This window comes from Nannospalax galili, unplaced genomic scaffold (assembly GCF_000622305.1).
Source record: "Nannospalax galili isolate Female #2095 unplaced genomic scaffold, S.galili_v1.0 scaffold800, whole genome shotgun sequence".
Taxonomy (NCBI): domain Eukaryota; kingdom Metazoa; phylum Chordata; class Mammalia; order Rodentia; family Spalacidae; genus Nannospalax; species Nannospalax galili.
The window spans coordinates 2,433,405-2,440,364 of record NW_008347125.1 but is presented as its reverse complement, the minus strand read 5'-3'; the positions used below and the strand labels follow the sequence as shown (position 1 = coordinate 2,440,364).

Here is a 6,960-nt window from a genome sequence, read left to right as displayed (position 1 = left end):
CTCTCCAGGCCCCTGGGTTTCAGGCTTTAGAATGCTTCCTACATCCTGTGGTTGCTGGGAAGGGTTTAAGGACCGATGGTTAACGTGTCTGGAGGCACCAGGCAGAGTAAGCGCCCAGCTAACCTAGCTTCCCATTGCCCTGCACTTTAGCCCAGTAACCACGTTACTCGTGATCTCTGCCCAGCGCTCAAGGTACCTTCCTTAGGCCACTGATCCCAGGTCAGAGAAAGCGCTCCCATCACCTCCTCGGAGTAACCTATTTTTCCTTTATATCCTGCTCTGTGAGTCTGTTCTCCTGGGCTTACCAGTGGATGTCATTTCTCACGGTGTCTAGTCCTGCTGTGCGAAGACATTCACTGAGCACCCAGTATGTGCCCGTGCTGAGGTATGTAGGAGCCCCTCGTGGTGGGGAACTGATATCTGTACTAGGATTCCAGCAGTTTCTCTGAGAGTTGAACAAGAGCCTGAATTCAGCGCTGAGGCCCCTTGCTGCATTGTGAGAGCGAGAGGTGTCGATTATCTGTGCTTTGTAATAAACGACCCCAAACCTGGCAGCTTAAAACAACGGATGTTTAGAGATAAACGGTCCTGTGATATGGCACCAGGGGTGGCCCTAACTATGATCTATTAAGGCTGTGATCAAGTGATCAACCAGGCCGGCAGTCTTCCCTAGGCCCGGTGGGGAGGAACTACGTCCAAGCTCTTGCACAGCACTGTGGGCAAGCCTCAGGTCTCACCACAAGGATCTCCTCAGAGGCTCCCGAGTGTCCCAGCCCGCAGAGCAAATTATGTGAGCCCTGTATCAAGAGAACAGCCATATATACAGTGGAGTACTACTCAGCCATTAAGAAGACCAAAATCATGCAGTTTCTAAGAAAACGGCTGTAACAGGTGATCATTATGTTAAAGGGAAAAAAACGCCAGGCTTAGAAAGACAAGTGTCGGCTGCTTTTCCTTGTATGTGAAATGTAGGATTTAAAAGAAGACATTGAAGTTGAAGAGCCAGTATCTGGGCAGAGGAAGAAGACAGGCAGGCGGTGTAGACCAAGGGTGAACATGATGAGAATGCACTGTTTATGCATGAAAATGTCTAAATAAAACCCATGATTTAGTATAATTAGTGTACAGTAATGAAAAGTGGGAGCAGAGGGAGACTACCTAGGAGGACAGCATGCTTTCTTCAGAGACTGATTATGGAAGAGGCATCCCATCCCCGCACTCCACTGTGCTCACTGGAAGCCAGACACTGAATCCATCACTCTTTCAGGGCAGGGACTCGAGCTCTACCTCCCTTGGGAGCCGCACTGAAGGATGCGGTGCATTTTTGTTTATTTTTTTAATGTTTTATTATTTTTATTTATTTTTATGTGTATGAGCGTATTGCCTGCATGTAAGTACACACCCGTGCCATGCAATGTCTGAGGAGGTCAGAAGAGGGAGTCGGATCCCCTGGAACTGGAGTTATGGACAATTGTTAGCTGCTATGTGGGTGCTGGGATTTGAATCCACGTCCTCTGAAAAAACAGCCAATGCTCTTAACAGCTGAGCCATCTCTCCAGCCCCACAGTGCATTTTTAAAACCAACAGAGGAGTCCAGGTTGAGGTAAGTGAGGTCCTCCCAGGAGACCCTGCTTCCAGGCTCTTTAGAAAAAAAAGCTAAAGGTACATAGCAAAGGGTAACTACTCTCGGAACCCCAGGAATAAACTCTGTGCATGTGTGTATGATGTGTGTATGTGCATGAGGTGTGGAGTGTGTGTGTGTATGTGTATGTGGTTTGTGAATGTGTGGTATGTGCGTGTGTGTGTGGTATGTGAGCTATGTGTGTATGTGTAGTGTGTGTACATGTGTCTCTGTGTGTAGTGGTGTGTGTGTGTGTGTGTGAAATGGTGTGATGTGTATGTGTAGGTGTGGATGTGTGTAGAATGGTGTATGTGTATGCATGTGTGATATATGCTGTGATGTGGGTGTGTGTGTGGTATAGTGTCTGTATGTGTGGTATAGCATGATATGGTATGGGCTGGTGTGTGGAGTATATGTAGGTGCAGTGTGTACAGTGTGGTGTGTGTAGTGTATGCATAAGTGTGTGCATGAGTGTGGGGAGGGGTGTGAGAAGGCGGGGCAGGCCTCAAGGTGACCAGCCTGTTGGGGGGATGTGGTCTCTGGTGAGTCACAAGAATCAGGAAAACTCCAGGGAAGACACATGAGCTCAGTTGCCCTAGACTGTGAGCATTGGCACATGGTGCTTACTTAAGTAGGTTTGCTGTAGACTAAGCATCAGCACCCAGTGCTTCCTTACTAAGTTGCTGTCCTTCTCATTTAGCAACAGACCATTCCAGTCTAATTTTCAGACCTGAAACATCAGAATGTATCTGTTCTTCTCATCAAAACACTTGATTCCTTGTGAAAGGTCCAAGCTACCATGTTACCATGTATTTATAGGGGCGGGGAGACAGAGAGAGAGAGAGAGAGACAGAGAGAGAAAGAGAAAAAGATGAAGATGCCACTCCAAACAATAGTGACCTGTGAATGTGCTTATGAACAAGTACCTATCGTTGCCCAGTTTTTCTTCTGCAGGGGACGTGAATTTATCTGGGATTCATGCCTGGGACCCCCTTATCCTTCCACGGGAGTCTTTTAGTGGTGAGTGCCCTGTGGCTTTTAGTTGCTCGACCCGTGCCCGCGGGGCTTTTTCAGTGGCTGAAGAGAGGAGAAGGAAGTACAGGAAGGCTGTCTTGTCTCCACCCGTGTGGGCAGTTGGGGTCCATAAGAGGGCTAAGAGCCTTTGGCTTGCATCAGGGAGTGGCCCTGACCAGAAAACCTCAATTGCTCCTTCGCCTTTAATGGTCCCACGCGAAGACTTGAGCCGAAAATAGAAGGAAAAGTTAAAAGAGTGGAGGAAAGCTTAAAATGGAGAATCTAGAAAAACCAGATCTTCCCCTTTAAGATAATAATGTAACCTTCAAATACATGCATATCACACTAAATTACATTCATGTGGACCGGTCCTTTCACTCAAACGCACACTGCATTTATTATTTTTACTTTTAGGATCCCCAAGCACAAATACAGACAAGACAAAACAAAATCCTTACTGCACGCTTCTTAACCCAAAAACTGAAAGTACAGATCGGGAGGGGAGTAGCCAAGCCAATCTCCCTTCTCCCGAGGTGAGGAAAACTACGCTGTCCTCCTCACTTCAGATCACTCTGGCCACTAAGGTCAGAGTGGCGGAACCTGGGGTCTCTGGGCACGTCTGCCACTCCCGCTGGTTCCCAGAATACAGACTTACAGGTCCTGTACAGGCACAACTGTTCAGACGGAACATTCCCAGAGCAGAAAATGACTGACAGACATTAAGACCAAGACAAACCACAAAACAAATATTCTTACCTCCTGCTGATCTGAGGAAATGGGGGACTCCCACCTCACTCGGAGGACAGAAGTCCAGAGCCCAGTTTACAGGTTTCTTTTAAAGACAAGCGGCGGCTATGTGCCAAGCAGAGGTAGGGGAAATTTCTGGGATGATTTCCAACTTGGGCAGAGGAGCATGAAAAAGGTCAGCTCAGCTTGTTCTTAGCATTCAGAATTATTTTTCATTTTTACTTCCTTGTACAGTTTTTCTCAGGCATGGGAGATTTTAGTTTAAATCCATTATTCTGGGGGCTTTGGATCCATCAATTAATATGTATTAAATTTTCCTTCCTTTTTTCCTCCCTTTCCTTCTTTTCCTCCCTTCCCTCCATTTTTTTTCTTCCTCAATATGCCTCTTATCTCAGCTACTGAGTTGTTACTTTGGAGTATTTTTTTTTTTTTTGGTCTTTTTGAGACAGGGTCTTCCTGTAGCCCTAGCTGTCCTGGAACTCACTGTATAGACTAGGCTGGCCTTGAACTCACAGAGATCCACCTGCCTCTGCCTCCTGAGTGCTGGGATTAAAGGCGTGCGACACCATGCCTGGCTGGAGTATTTTTTTAAACTATGAAATATAACCCACTTACAGATACAAAACAGTACTTGTTGTTTAATGAATTATTGCAAAGCAAACATTTATGGAACTAGTGTTCATGTCAAGAACTAAAATGTTGGAAAATTGCTGCACATTAATGAGGACCAGAATTTGGGTCCCAGCACTCATATAGCAAGCTGAGTATCCTCACAAATGCCTGTACCACAGCTCTGAGAGGGGTAGAGACTGGAGGATCACTGAAGCATTTGGTCTTCTTACTGTATACTTTTGGGGTGAGGGTTGAGACAAGGTCTCCCTGTAACCACAGTTGGCCTGTGTACTGTCTGCTCTACTCACTATGTAGACCAGGCTGGTCTTGACCTCACAGAGATCCACCTGCCTCTGCCTCCTGAGTGCTGGCACCACCATGCTCAGCTTCTGTATACTTTCTTTTTTTTAAAAAATACTTATTTTATGTGTATGGGTGTATTGCCTGCATGTATGTGAGTGCACCTGTGTTGTGCAGTGCCACGGAGGTCAGAAGAGGGCTTTGGATTCCCCCAGAACTGTAGCTAAGGACAGTTCGTAGCCACCATGTGGGTGCTGGGATTCAAACCTGGGTCTTCTGCAAGAACAACCAGTGTTCTTAACCGCTGAGCCATCTCTCCAGCCCCGCAGGGTCTCACTATGTAGCCCCAGCTGGCCTGGAACTCATTATGTATACCAGGAAGGCCTCAAACTCACAGAGATATGACTGCTTCTGCCTCCCAAGTGTTGGGATTAAAAACATGTGCCACCACACCCAACCTATTTTATTTTTTATGTGTATGAGTGTTTTGCCTGCATGTATGTAAGCATGCTACAGGGGTGCAATACCTATGAATGCCAGAAGAGTGCATCAGATCCTCTAGAACTGGAGTTACAGCTAGTTGCTAGGTTCCATGTTGGGAACTGAACCTGGTTCCTCTGGAAGAGCAGCCAGTGCTCTTAACCAGTGAGTCATATCTCCAACCCCACAAGGCAGTCTCTTAACTGTAATACTCTGTAAAATCTAAAAGCAAATTACATACTTCCAACATACAATGACACAGAATATATACTGTAATTGTTTTATTTCTCTTCTCTCATCTCTACTTCACATCTACCGTCTGGTATCAGAAGATACTTTGAAGTTGGAGGCTGATGAGATGTTTCAGTGGTTAAAAGTACTTACCATCAAGACTGATGACCTGAGTTCAGTCCCTGGGACCCACATAGTAGAGGGAAAGAACTGATGTGATTCCTGGTCCTCTGATCTCCACACGTGCAACACAGACAGACACAAAAAATGTAAAAATTCTTTTGGTCTTTCTGAGACAGGGTCTCCCTGTAGCCCCAGCTCACCTGGAACTCATTATGTAGACCAGGCTGGCCTTGAACTCACAGAGATCAGCCTGCCTCTGCCTCCAGAAAAAAATGCAAATTTTTTTGAGAAGAGAAGATGCCTTTGACATTGTAATTTAAACTTTCAGGCCAAAAGCCTGATTCATTGATTCATTGATTCATTGATTTTTGATTCATTGATAAGTAAATCAGCATGTATACATTTTTTTTTTTTTTTTTTGGTCTTTTTGAGACAGGGTCTCCCTGTATCCCTAAGCTGGCCTGGATTCACTATGGAGACAAGGCTGGCCTTGAACTCACAGAGATACGCCTGCCTCTGCCTCCTGAGTGCTGGGATTAAAGGCGTGCGCCACCACACCCGGCTATGTGTACAATTTTATCTTGTTTAAATCATCTCTTTTTTCCTGTATTTGTTAGTAATATTTGTGAATTGATTTTTAAATATTCATTTTTTATTTCATAACCATGATATTAATATTTAAGATTTGTTCCTGTATGAAATTGATAAACTTCATGTTCAAAATTTTCTTCTGTTGCTTTTTATTTAAAGAGTCTAGTGGTTCCTTTTCAGTGTATGGCAATATTTATTTATTTATTTATTTATTTATTTATTTATTTGTATTTCAGTGAGCATTAATCTGCCATTTGTGTGTCTTACTCTTTTCATATAGCGTTGTTGAATAGATCCTGGATTGTTCCCCTCTCCTCTCCCCCCTTCCTTACCTTTTACTTTATTTTATTTTTTTGTCTTTTTGAGACAGGGTCTCTCGGTAGTCCCAGCTGACCTGGAACTCACTATGTAGACCAGGCTGGCCTTGAAGTCACAGAGATCCACCTGCCTCTGCCTCCTGAGTGCTGGGACTAAAGGCATGCACCACCACGGCCAGCCTTCCTTACTTTTTTATGCTGAGGATGAATCCAGAGCCTTGCCCTTGCTAGGCAAGTTCTCTGCCACTCAGCTATGACCTCAGCCTTTTGAATGTTTCTAATTCCATGATAAAGCAGTACATCTTAGACTAGGTTTTCATAGAAGGTTCATTTTGGAGGAGCAGCCAGGATTTTCTGAAGGCTAGTAGAAATCCGGTACAGTTCACAATGATGTGATATGTCATAGGGTTGGTTGAGTATGGGACTGAATTCTGTTAGCCTTAATTTATCTTATTTATTTATAGCTTCAGTTTTGTTCCTAATGAATTGTTTTACCTTCTCCTCTGAAGACTATCTATAGCAAATGTGTTTCTCTGACTGTTACTCACCCCCCCTCTTCCTTGCTATTCTTTGGTACCATTCAGTTCTAGGGTTGCTTTCATTGATACCCACAAATCCTATCATTATATCAAAGAAGGGTTTTGTTCTGTTTTTCTTTTCTTTTCAAGAGTCTCATACCACCTTAGAAGGACTCTTGCTCTGACAGTGTTTTAGCAACAGAAAATCTATTGGTGTCTTCCTTCATTCCTGCTTGGCCTTTACTGCATTTGGTAGACCCACAGTATTTGTTGTGGGTATGAGTTATGGATCCCTTGAATATGACAGTTACATTTCTTTTTCTCATTGGTTTTATTATTTTTTCTGAGAGGAAAAGGAGCAGCATGGTTTTTTAACTTGAACTGAAGCATATTTTTACAATATATA

The 6,960-nt window shown here is 44.2% G+C and overlaps 1 protein-coding gene across 9 annotated transcripts in view; it reads left to right on the top strand.

Moving 5' to 3' along the window:
* Cdkl2 (cyclin dependent kinase like 2) overlaps positions 1 to 6,960 on the top strand; it is an 87,817-nt gene that overhangs the window by 9,944 nt on the left and 70,913 nt on the right. The window lies entirely within an intron of this gene.